At 40.6% G+C, this 12829-nt stretch overlaps 1 protein-coding gene across 2 annotated transcripts in view; it reads left to right on the top strand.

The window, feature by feature from the left end:
* The first annotated feature begins 812 nt into the window (after positions 1-812).
* The window catches only part of LOC139578623 (zinc finger protein 644-like), a 46271-nt gene continuing 34254 nt past the window's right edge, over positions 813-12829 (top strand). The window contains exons 1-2 of one of the 2 annotated variants that reach the window (XM_071406469.1): positions 813-1089; positions 5237-5286. The gene's annotated coding sequence lies outside the window, so the exon portion shown is untranslated. Of the gene's footprint in view, positions 1090-1959; positions 2215-5236; positions 5287-12829 lie in introns of those variants that run through there. The other variant, XM_071406470.1, reaches the window with a different exon arrangement.

The raw sequence follows: 12829 nt of genomic DNA, 5'->3' as shown, positions 1-12829 counted from the left end.
TGTGTGCGAATTTGACAATTGTCCTGTCCTGCTAAGCATTCAAAATGTAACAAATACTTTTGGGTGTCAGGGATGTATTGAGTAAAATGTATTGAGTAAAAAGTATATTATTTTCTTTAGGAATGTAGTGAAGTAAAAGTAAAAGTTGTCAAAAATATAAATAGTTAAGTAAAGTACATATATCCCCCAAAAATACTTAAGTATTACTGTAAAGTGATTACAGTACTTTACACTCCTGCAAATGATGCGGTTATTTTACGTGAACGGAGCCAAATGATGTGGTTCACCGAAAAGACTGGAAATCTCCATCAGTGTGCACGATCCCAATTCTAACCACAAGACAGCTGCAATAAAAACCTCTTGTGGGTAGTGCTCAAACGATTACGTAATGTCTTTATGTACCTTCGCTATTATGTCCTTTCCCCCCACTCCCACCTGTCCAATAGCCTTGTACGAACCACCGCGAGATCAAGATAGTTCGTGCCCACAATAGAACGTAGGCTTACATTCTGTCCAAATAGAATGTAAACTCGCGAGATCAGGATGGTTTGTAAGAGGCTACCTGTCCAATGCAATGTTGAGTGAAATCTATGTACAGTAATATGTAACATTTGATAGTGTCAGGCTACAATGTAATGTTCTACTGTGTTATGATAATATTTGACGGTGTGTGTTGGTTAACTGTGTCACTCTACTACACCCCACAGTTTGACCATCTTCCAAACTCAATTTAACCCAACGATTTTTCTACAGTGATCTGGGTCTGGGATGATCCATATTTTGAATAGGGGAAGGTTCGTTTTGTTGAGATCATTGCCATAATTAAATTGAGCAGGAGTGGAATAAAATACAGATTCTATGACATGTTCATGGCATTTTGCAGTATCAACGAGAGAGAAGTCCCATGCGCTGTGCTATTCAACTGACATAAAAAAAATATATCTCCGCTGCGAAAATACCTCTCAGATTATAGTTTAACCTGCAGAATTTTAAGCAAAATGGCGACAGTGTAGCGGATGGAGGACGAAAAACGTAATGTCAAGTGTAATGACAAACGTTCCAATTGTTATTGTTTTCTGCATTGGGAAGGTAGGTCTCATGCTTCTATACACACGTCTATAGGAAATTAATTAGTATATTGACGTATCGGGTGTTGTCATGTTGATAGGTTCGTGGTAGCTCTTGGTTTTATTGCGCAGGGAACATAGCGGGGACACACTGGCACCATACTGGCATAGAGATGATTTAACGCAAGACACTGGGCTCGACATTTTTAATGGACAGTATCTGATGTATTTGACTGCCATTCACAAATGTATGCACTCCATTGTTTAAGTCCTGACTGTATTGTAGTTTTAAAAAAAAAGTTTTTTTAATTTAACCTTTATTAACAACAAATTCTTACATTCTTATTTACAATGACGGCCTACCGGGGAACAGTGGGTTAACTGCCTTGTTCAGGGGCAGAACGACAGATTTTTACCTAGTCAATTCGGGGATTTAATCCATCAATTCTTCGGTTACTGGCCCAACGCTCTAACCACTAGGCTACCTGCCGCCCGCTACAGTAGTTGAGCACCATTCCAAAAGTTTTTAGCTTTCTTTCACTCAATACATTCGTTCTTGTTTCTGTAGCCTACTCAATGGGAATGTAGCCATTTTCACATTTCCATAAATTCATCAAATGTTTGGGAATGAAGTAAAGGCATTTGTGAAAATTCTATAGCAATATAGATTGGGAAAGCGGCCGTGCATTTGGACAATTAATAGACAATGCAGTAAATAAAACTTAATAAAAACACCTGTCTTGTCCAGTACCAGAGGCTACCCAGACCAGTGAGCCATAGCCAATCAGAGCTACAGTAGGCCTTTATGCAAATATCCCATTTGCCATACTGGCCTGCCATATTTAACTTTGAACTGGACTGTGTTTGTTTACAGACAGTTGCAACAGCGTACCTTTAGTTCATTAGAATGCATTCGCCAAAAAAAGCCACCATGAACCAGAATGGATTTCTGCAAATTTCTGCAATGCAGGTGCTTCTACACCTGCATTGCTTGCTGTTTGGGGTTTTAGGCTGGGTTTCTGTACAGCACTTTGAGATATCGGCTGATGTAAGAAGGGCTATATAAATACATTTGATTTGATTTGAAATATGTAGCACTGGAGTCTTCTCACATTTGGAAACGTATTGATCAAACAACCATGAAAAGGTAGGCTCGCTCTCCCTCAGTTATGCACATCAACAACAACAAGATCAACAACTAATACTAACAAGAGTGAGATGAGCTAAACTCTAACGAGGGAACATTAGATGAACCCTCTGAAACTTTTTCAGCCAGTTGGCCGTCAAAATTGCACTTATAAACAATCGGGAATAGTGTGTTTCTGCAGCTTGCCTGCCAAGGCATGCTTATCCCAACCCACGTTTTGACAACTGAATGGGAATTTGCCTGCATGCCCATTTGATCGATACCAAATACATTTGATTGACAACTAAGGGTGTGCTCGTAAATTGCCTCCAGTGTGTTAGAGTGGGCTCTGTGTTCGTAAATTCAGAGCGTTGTCAGATTGTCTGCTGGTAAATTGAGAGCGTTTCGCTTTCCGAGCGCACACTGCACACTATTGACACTGGATGCTCAGGCCCGAGGAGTAGGGTTGATCGGAGTGTTCCTCACAACGGCAGTCAATCACCCAAGCTAACTGGCTAAAGGTGGTTAGCTTGCTGGCGACTTCCAGACACAAATGAGAGAACACCTCACTCTGACCATTTTACTCGCCCTAGCAGAGCTGGTTAGACCGTTTACATGTTATCTAGAGCGTTAGTGACTAACTGTGCTGCAGGGAGGAATTTAATTACTTTTTTTGCTGACGTTTACTGACACAGGTCATATTCAGCGGGTGTTGAGCGTTCATAAATTCAACCGTTATTCTGCGCTCTGGCACACTCAAGACGAGAGTGCTCTGAAATCAGAGTAGATAGCCGGAGTGAATTTACGAACGCAAGAGATATACTAACTGGATAACAGTCGTTCAAGTTCAGCATATCTAGCTAGCTAGCATAGCAATTCAAATTTCTTGCCAGCTAACCAAATTACACCTGTATCTCTAGCTGTAGCCACTGAAACTATATGAGGGAATAAGTCTCTCACTCATCCACTCCTCCAATGACATGACATCCTCTCAGCAGCTAGCTAGCTAGTTAGCTAACGTTAGGCTATTTGTTTTTAGCTTGTTAAATAAACAGATACACTAGGCTATTAGCCACATTATGACGGACTTGTGATCATTGCCCTTACTAGTTTGATTGTAGTGTAACGACCCTGGGTTTATAAGCACGGAAATCGACTTTGCCGCACGAGCATGCTTTTCAGTCGATAGCGCGCCGGACCTCGGGCTAGAAGGTCGAGGGTTCAAGACCTGCTCTCTGCTGTTTCATTACATTGGTGTCAGAAGTGATCGGACCTTGCATCCACGACAGTGTGTGTGCTTGGCCAGTGAGTGCGTTCCTGTAAGACGTAGAGTCGCAAGCTAGTGCGAGGACGCGCTCTTTGAAAGGAGGGAGTAGTGTAACGACCCTGGGTTTATAAGCGCGGAAATCGACTCTGCAGCACGAGGATGCTTTTGCGGCACAGTCGATAGCGCGCCGGACCTCGGGCTAGAAGGTCGAGGGTTCGAGACCTGCTCCCTGCCTGTTTCATTACAGTATTGACATTCCCAGCCTTAGTTACATTGCGTCCCGAATGGGTGGAGGCAGCAAACAATGTACCAGGCCAACTGTGATTTACAACCTGATAGCAATTTTTGTTGGACTACTTATATTAATCATGCATTGAACTGCATCCATTTATTCAGCCAACAATGTCTTACTATACATTATGATTTTTTTTGTCAAATAGAACCTATTTTTAAAACCTCTTATGAAATTGATTTTGTAGCATAAACTGGGGATTTGATATCTTGGACTAATATTATGACTGTCTGTTTGTTTCATACCTGCAGAGTAGTGAAAACGCTGTCAGTTCCACTTTAAAGTTCTGTTCTATTCTAAAACATTATTTTGTTCTGCTGTCATGTAATAGCCTACATTCCTTGAATACTAATGATAGAATATCATAGAAATCAAGTCCTATTTGCATGTAGGCCTATACATGTCACTCTGCTCCACTGTGTCCATTACATTCCAATATCTGATATGCATCATATGAGGAGCATGTCTCTGAATGCCCTGCTGTTAACTTAACCATTGTTTATTGACACAGATTTTCTAGAAACAGATTCCTGGAGTAGCCTACTTTAAGGACACTGATATTTTTTCACTTTGAAGGGCATCTGCCACAGCAACTGCTAGGATATAATGAATTAGGCCCACATTAATAACACCTTTCAGTTGGTAGGTATGGGAGTAACTTACCCCAATTACACTATACCTGAAATACATGCAAATGCCAAAGCATTTATAATATATTAGAATAAGCGATGATTATGACATAAATCAAATTATATTTACTCTATATGAAACTTGATCTACATTCTGGCTTAAAACACACACAGCAAATTCCTTGTAAACTGATTTCACAGTTTGACTCAATAAATTAGATTGACTAGGCAAGTTAACCGCAAAATGATTATATGTTACTTGACAAGGTCAAATATTTTAACCAAGCCGCCAGAATTCCCAGAATGCACGGCATAGCAAAACAGTCATGTTTACAGAGGCAGCATCACAAATGGCATGCTATTCCCTATATAGTGCACTACTCTTAGCCAGGGCCCATAGGTTATGGTCAAAAGTAGTGCACTATATAGGGAATAGGGTGCCATTTGGAACACATTCTGAGTCTGTAGGCACTCATACTGCTATAAATGAAGAGGCCAGGGACTACTTTAATGGGAGTACACTGCCCTGATTTAGTAGCTGCAGAGAGAGATACGATTTGTGTAATCTTTAGGAAGGATATAGTACTAAGAACATTACATATAGAACAAAACGATTAGTGGCAAAAGGAAATAAGGGCAGAAGGATTGAATGATGTGGCACACATTGACGATATTTTCTTAGTATAAACCATTGAATCTAGGAAATGTCCTATTGAAGCTACTTAAGTAGCCAACACTGCCATTGACCATTGCCATTGAGGGAACATTTCTGTATCACTTTTATCATGCAAGTTATGATACTGTGTTATATTAGTGTATGAATACATAAAGAAAATGTTTATTTCTTTATTACAGGTGGGTTTTCAGAAGACCGTAGGGTGGAACCAATGGTTTGTAATAGACTGGTAAGTAATGACTGCTTTGGAATCATCTATTAGTAAACCATAAGCATTAGCGTATTCCACAATGCTTTTTACATTTGTATCACAAACCATTTTTGAGAAAATCTTGATGAAAGGGGCCATTTTAGACCTATACATGCCTCCTGTAAGATCTTATGATCCGTGAACCGTATATGATACAGACAACATCTTGGTGTCAATTATAAGGACACAAGGCGAGACCCAGATGCAGACACGGGAGGCAGATGGTTTGAGTCTTTGATATTTATTAATCACTCCAAAAGGGGTAGGCAAGGGAATAGTCGTGGACAGGCAAAAGCTAAAAACCAGTTCAGAGTCCAGGAGGTACAGAGGGACAGGCAGGCTCGAGGTCAGGGCAGGCAGAATGGTCAGGCAGGCTGGTACGGAGTCCAGAAAACAGGCAAGGGTCAAAACCGGGAGGACTAGCAAAAATAGAATAGAAGCAGGAGTATGGGAAAACACGCTGGTTGACTTTGAAAGACATACAAGATGAACTGGCACAGAGAGACAGGAAACACAGGGATAAATACACCAGGGAAAATAAGCGAAACCTGGGCGGGGGACAATCACAAGAACAGGTGAAACAGATAAGGGTGTGACAGTCAATATACTCCTTATAGTGTGCTATAACACGTGGAATATGTCTGGATTCTGAAATAAACATTTTCGCATTAATTTATTAAACATTACAAATATTAATATGAATATATCAAAACAACCTTTTTGATTTAGCTTATTTTTACACGTATTGTTTGGAACAATATACTATTTAAAAACATAACATTTCCAGAGTGAGCTCATTGGTACTTACAACTAAATGACCCATTGTATACATAGAAATGTACATTATAGGTCATTTAACCAATCACAGCCGTCCTTTAGGATTGCACGTTCAGAAACTCACCAGTAGAGCGAGTTCCCTTTGAAACCATTTACCATTCACTGTGTTGGTGGTGCTCATAAAATGTATCGTCAGAACTTCAGAATTAGAAGAGAGCCCACTCTGGAAATTGTATGTACTTGTAGACTATTTAAAAAATATATATATATATATTTCACCTTTATTTAACCAGGTAGGCTAGTTGAGAACAAGTTCTTATTTGCAACTGCGACCTGGTCAAGAAAATGCAAAGCAGTTCGACACATACAACAACACAGAGTTACACATGGAATAAACAAACATACAATCAATAATACAGTAGAGAAAGTCTATATACAGCATGTGCAAATGAAGTAGGATAAGGGAGGTAAGGCAATAAATAGGCCATGGTGGCGAAGTAATTACAATATAGCAATTAAACACTGGAATGGTAGAATGAGCTGAAGATGAATGTGCAAGTAGAGATACTGGGGTGCAAAGGAGCACGATAAATAAATAAATACAGTATGGGGATGAGGTAGTTGGATGGGCTAATTACAGATGGGCTAAGTACAGGTGCAGTGATCTGTGAGCGGCTCTGACAGCTAGTGCTTAAACCTTGTGAGGGAGATAAGAGTCTCCAGCTTTAGTGATTTTTGCAGCTCGTTCCAGTCATTGGCAGCAGAGAACTGGAAGGAGAGGCGGTCAAAGGAAGAATTGGCTTTGGGGGTGACCAGTGAGATATACCTGCTGGAGCGCGTGCTACCGGTGGGTGCTGCTATGGTGACCAGTGAGCTGAGATAAGGCGGGGCTTTACCTAACAGAGACTTGTAGATGACCTGGAGCCAGTGGGTTTGGCGACAAGTATGAAGCGAGGGCCAGCCAACAAGAGCGTACAGGTCGCAGTGGTGGGTAGTATATGGGGCTTTGGAGACAAAACGGATGGCACTGTGATAGACTGCATCCAATTTGTTGAGTAGAGTGTTGGAGGCTATTTTGTAAATGACATTGCCGAAGTCGGGGATCGGTAGGATGGTCAGTTTTACGAGGGTATGTTTGGCAGCATGAATGAAGGATGCTTTGTTGCGAAATAGGAAGCCGATTCTAGATTTAATTTTGGATTGGAGATGCTTAATGTGAGTCTGGAAGGAGAGTTTACAGTCTAACCAGACACCTAGGTATTTGTAGTTGTACACATATTCTAAGTCAGAACCATCCAGAGTAGTGATGCTGGACGGGCGGGCAGGTACGGGCAGCGATCGGTTGAAGAGCATGCATTTAGTTTTACTTGCATTTAAGAGCAGTTGGAGGCCATGGAAGGAGAGTTGTATGGCATTGAAGCTCGTCTGGAGGTTAGTTAACAAAGTGTCCAAAGAAAGGCCAGAGGTATACAGAATGGTGTCGTCTGCGTAGAGGTGGATCAAAGAATCACCAGCAGCAAGAGCGACATCATTGATGTATACAGAGAAGAGATTCGTCCCGAGAATTGAACCCTGTGGCACCCCCATAGAGACTGCCAGAGGTCCGGACAACAGGCCTTCCGATTTGACACACTGAACTCTATCAGAGAAGTAGTTGGTGAACCAGGCGAGGGAATCATTTGAGAAACCAAGGCTGTTGAGTCTGCCAATAAGAATGTTGTGATTGACAGAGTCGAAAGCCTTAGCCAGGTCGATGAATACGGCTGCACAGTAATGTCTCTTATCGATGGCGGTTATGATATCGTTTAGGACCTTGAGCGTGGCTGAGGTGCACCCATGACCAGCTCTGAAACCAGATTGCATAGCGGAGAAGGTACAATGGGATTCAAAATGGTCGGTAATCGGTTGGTTAACTTGGCTTTTCGAAGACCTTAGAAAGGCAGGGTAGGATAGATATAGGTCTGTAGCAGTTTGCGTCTAGAGTGTCTCCCCCTTTGAAGACGGGGATGACCGCGGCTGCTTTCCAAACTATGGGAATCTCAGACGATACGAAAGAGAGGTTGAACAGGCTAGTAATAGGGGTTGCAAAATTTCGGCAGATAATTTTAGAAAGAGAGGGTCCAGATTGTCTAGCCTGGCTGATTTGTAGGGGTCCAGATTTTGCCGCTCTTTCAGAACATCAGCTATCTGGATTTGGGTGAAGGAGAAATGGGGGAGGCTTGGGCGAGTTGCTGTGGGGGGTGGTGGGCTGTTGATCGGGGTAGGGGTAGCCAGGTGGAAAGCATGGCCAGCCGTAGAAAAATGCTTATTGAAATTCTCAATTATATTGGATCTATCGGTGGTGACAGTGTTTCCTAGCCTCAGTGCAGTGATCAGCTGGGAGGAGGTGTTCTTATTCTCCATGGACTTTACAGTTTCCCAGAACTTTTTTATTTAATTTTACTATTTTATTTATTTTACTATTTTATTTAACTTTTTTTTATTGTTCCAAGCAATATGTCTTAAAATGAACACAATCTAAAAGGGCTGGTTTGAGATATTCATATTAATATTTTTAATGTTGAATAAATTCATGTGAAAATGTGTATTTCAGAATCTAGACATAGTCCACATGTTAGAGCAGACAGTGGCGTCATGCCCACATGGGGCACACAGGCACATGCCCCCTGGCACACTGACTGGACAAGGCTACTTTAGTGTGTGCAGTATCGTCGGTGGTGAAAGAGAACACACACAGCGTATAGTGACGTTCACAGCATTTGATTTGATTTTAGCTGCCAGTAATGTATTTTAGCTGCCGGAAGTAAGTTTGTAAATTTATTTGGTCAAGCTGTGTAGCCTTTTGATTCCTTCTTGATGAATAAATAAAACATGTATGGATTGTTTCTCTGTAATACTAGCCACCAATCAATTTTATGAAGTTGACTTTAGCTAGCCAGCTAGATAGGTTCCCAATCTTCCAACCTCATCACTAGCTACCAAGCCATTTCAGACTATCAATCAAGTTAGAGTAGCTTGTTTAACTATCTTAACTAAGATTACCTATGCAGAAAAATATACATATTTTTGTATATAGAATTAGGGATAATGATTTTGGGTTTAGATTGCAGGAAAAGCTGTTTCAGGTGTTTGAACAATGCAAAATTCTCCAACTTCCAGAAGGGGGCATACCACCCCCATTCCATCCTAATATACTTCATACCCCCTCTAAATTAATGGGTGCATGACACCACTGAGAGCACACTATAATGACTATAATGACAACAAGATGTTGTTTGTATCATCTACGGTTCACGGATCATAAGGTACCACAGGAGGCATGTATAGGTCTAAAAAGGGCCTAAAATGGCCACTTTCATCATGATGATGAAACTAACTTTTAATAATCAATTGCACACAAGGTCCAATCACAATTTGACTTCCTCTCTTAACTCAACCTCTCTGAATGACACATACATATACAGGTTTTTGGAGTGGTGCTGCCACACTGGGTGCCCGGGGAGTTGTTGTGGGGGGGTTAAGGTCCTTGCTCAAGGGCACAACGTCAGGCACTGGCATCTAGGATTTCATACCAGCAACCCTTGGGTTGCCAGCTCACTTCCCACCAGATCCGGGATTTGAACTTGCAACCCTCCGATTTCTGGCTGGCCTCTTTAACCGCTAGGCTATCTACCGTCCATGATTGTCATCATAATTTTCTATAAAATAGATTGTGATACTAATGTAAAAAGCATGTCAATCATACTTCCTCCCAATGAAGTTTCAATGTGAGAATTGCCTGAACAATCTGAGATACCATAAATATTTTCTGCTCCTGCTGGCATGGAATTGCCCATTAGTAAAATTTACAGTACCAGTCAAAAGTTTGGACACACCTACCTATTCCAGGGGTTTTTCTTTATTTTTACTCTTTTCTACATTGTAGAATAATAGTGAAGACATCAAAACTATGAAATAACAAATATAGAATCATGTAGTAACCAAAAAAGTGTTAAACAAATTAAAATATATTTTATATTTGAGATTCTTCAATTACTACCCTTTGCCTTGATGACAGCTTTGCACACTCTTGGCATTCTCTCAACCAGCTTCATGAGGTAGTCACCTGGAATGCATTTCAATTAACAGTTGTGCCTTGTTAAAAGTTAATTGTGGAATTTATTTCCTTCTTAATGCATTTCAGCCAGTCAGTTGTGTTGTGACAAGGTAGGGTTGGTATACAGAAGATAGCCGTTTTGGTAAAAGACCAAGTCCATATTATGGCAAGAACAGCTCAAATAAGCGAAGAGAAATGACAGTCCATCATTACTTTAAGACATGGTCAGTCAATCCGGAAAATGTCAAGAACTGTGAAAGTTTCTTCAAGTGCAGTCTCAAAAACCATCAAGTGCTGTGATGAAACTGGCTCTCAGGAGGACTGCCTGCTGCAGAGGATAAGTTCATTAAAGTTACCAGCCTCAAAAATTGCAGCCCCAATAAATGCTTCACAGAGTTCAAGTAACAGACACATCTCAAAATCAACTGTTCGGAGGGGATTGCGTGAATTAGGCTTTCATGGTCGAATTGCTGCAAAGAAACCATTACTAAAGGACACCAATAATAAGAAGAGATTTGCTTGGTCCAAGAAACACGAGTAATAGACATTAGACCGGTGGAAATCTGTCCTTTGGTCTGATGAGTCCAAATTTGAGATTTTTGGTTCCAACTGCCGTGTCTTTGTGAGACGCAGAGTAGGTGAACGGATGATCTCCGGGTGTGGGTCCCACCGTGAAGCATGGAGGAGGAGGTGTGATGGTGTGGGGGTGCTTTGCTGGTGACACTGTCTGTGATTTATTTAGAATTCAAGGCACACTTAACCAGCATGACTACCACAGCATTCTGCAGCAATATGCCATCCTATCTGGTTTGCGCTTAGTGGGACAATCATTTGTTTTTCAACAGGACAATGAGCCAACACACCCCCAGGCTGTGTAAGGGCTATTTTACGCTTTTTGACTAAGAAGGAGAGTGATGGAGTGCTACATCAGATGACCTGGCCTCCACAATCACCCGATCTCAACCCAATTGAGATGTGTTGGGATGAGTTGGACCGCAGAGTGAAGGAAAAGCAGCCAACATGTGCTCAGTATATGTGGGAACTCCTTCAAGACTGTTGGAAAAGCATTCCAGGTGAAGCTGGTTGATTTGAATGCCAAGTGTGCAAATCTGTCATCAAGGCAAAGGGTGGCTACTTTGAAGAATCTCAAATATTTTGATTTGTTTAACACTTCTTTGTTTACTACATGATTCCATATGTGTTATTTCATTGTTTTGATGTCTTCAGTATTATTCTACAATCTAGAAAAAGGTACAAATAAAGAAAAACCCTTGAATGAGTTGTTGTGGTCAGACTTTTGACTGGTACTGTATATGATTGTATTTTGTGCTGAACTAAGTATTAACCATAACTTTGCATACCTGTATAAATGTAGTTATGCATGATTGATAATATTTTCAGGTAATATTTCTATGAAGGAAAGGGATTTGAACACACAATAATGTGAATGCGTTTTGTCGAGATGTGATAATTATGAGGCACAGTTCTATGTCTCCAAACATACTGCCATAATACCTGAAGCTGTAGCTCAGATGTATGAACAGTTCTTATAATATAGCTGGGTGTGATTCGATTTATTACAGCCTGAATTTAACATTTATTAAATTGAAGAAAAACTGGCCTACACACAATAATACCCCATAATGTCAAGGTGGAATTATGTTTTTAGAAATGTTTACAAACTAATTAAAAATGAAAAGATGAAATGTCTCAATGTCTCGAGTCTATTGCAAGCCTTAATAAATTCAGGAGTAAAACTGTGCTTAAAAAGTCACACAATAAGTTGCGTGGACTCACTGTGTGTGCAATAATAGTGTTTAACATTTATTATTGAATGACTACCTCATCTCTGTACCCCACAAATATAATTATCTTTAAGGTCCCTCAGTCGGGCAGTGAATATCAAACACAGATTCAACCACAAAGACCAGGGAGGTTTTCCAATGGCACAACACAAAAAGCAGACATTGTGTCCTTCCTATCCCTTTGAGCATGGTGCTGTTATTAATTACACTTTGGATGGTGTATCAATACACCCAGTCACTACAAAGATACAGGTGTCCTTCCTAACTCAGTTGCCAGAGAGGAAGGGAACCACTCAGGGATTTAAAACAGTTACAAAGTTTAACGGCTGTGATAGGAGTAAACTGAGGATGGATCAACAACATTGTAGTTACTCCACAATACTAACCTAAATGAGAGAGTGAAAAGAAAGAAGCGTGTACAGAATAAAAATATTCCAAAACATGTGTCATGTCTGCAATAAGGCACTAAAGTAAAACTGCAAAACATTTGGCAAAGAAATTTACTTTATGTCCTGAATACAAAGTGTTATGTTTGTGGCAAATCCAACACAACACATCAAGTATGGTGGTGCCTGCATCATGTTATGGGTATGCTTGTCATCGGCAAGGAGTAGGGAGTTTTTTTAGGATAAAAATAAATGGAATAGAGCTAAGCACAGGCAAAATCCTAAAGGAAAACCTGGTTCAGTCTGCTTTCCAACAGACACTGGGAGACAAATTCACCTTTCAGAAGGACAATAACCTAGAACACAAGGCCAAATATACACTGGAGTTGCTTACCAAGATGACATTGAATGTTCCTGAGTGGCCTAGTTACAGTTTTGACTTAAATCGGCTTGAAAAT

The sequence above is a fragment of the Salvelinus alpinus genome, chromosome 6 (genome assembly GCF_045679555.1).
Source record: "Salvelinus alpinus chromosome 6, SLU_Salpinus.1, whole genome shotgun sequence".
Lineage (NCBI taxonomy): Eukaryota > Metazoa > Chordata > Actinopteri > Salmoniformes > Salmonidae > Salvelinus > Salvelinus alpinus.
The sequence above is the reverse complement of the archived record's forward strand: the minus strand, read 5'-3'. Positions and strand labels throughout refer to the sequence as shown.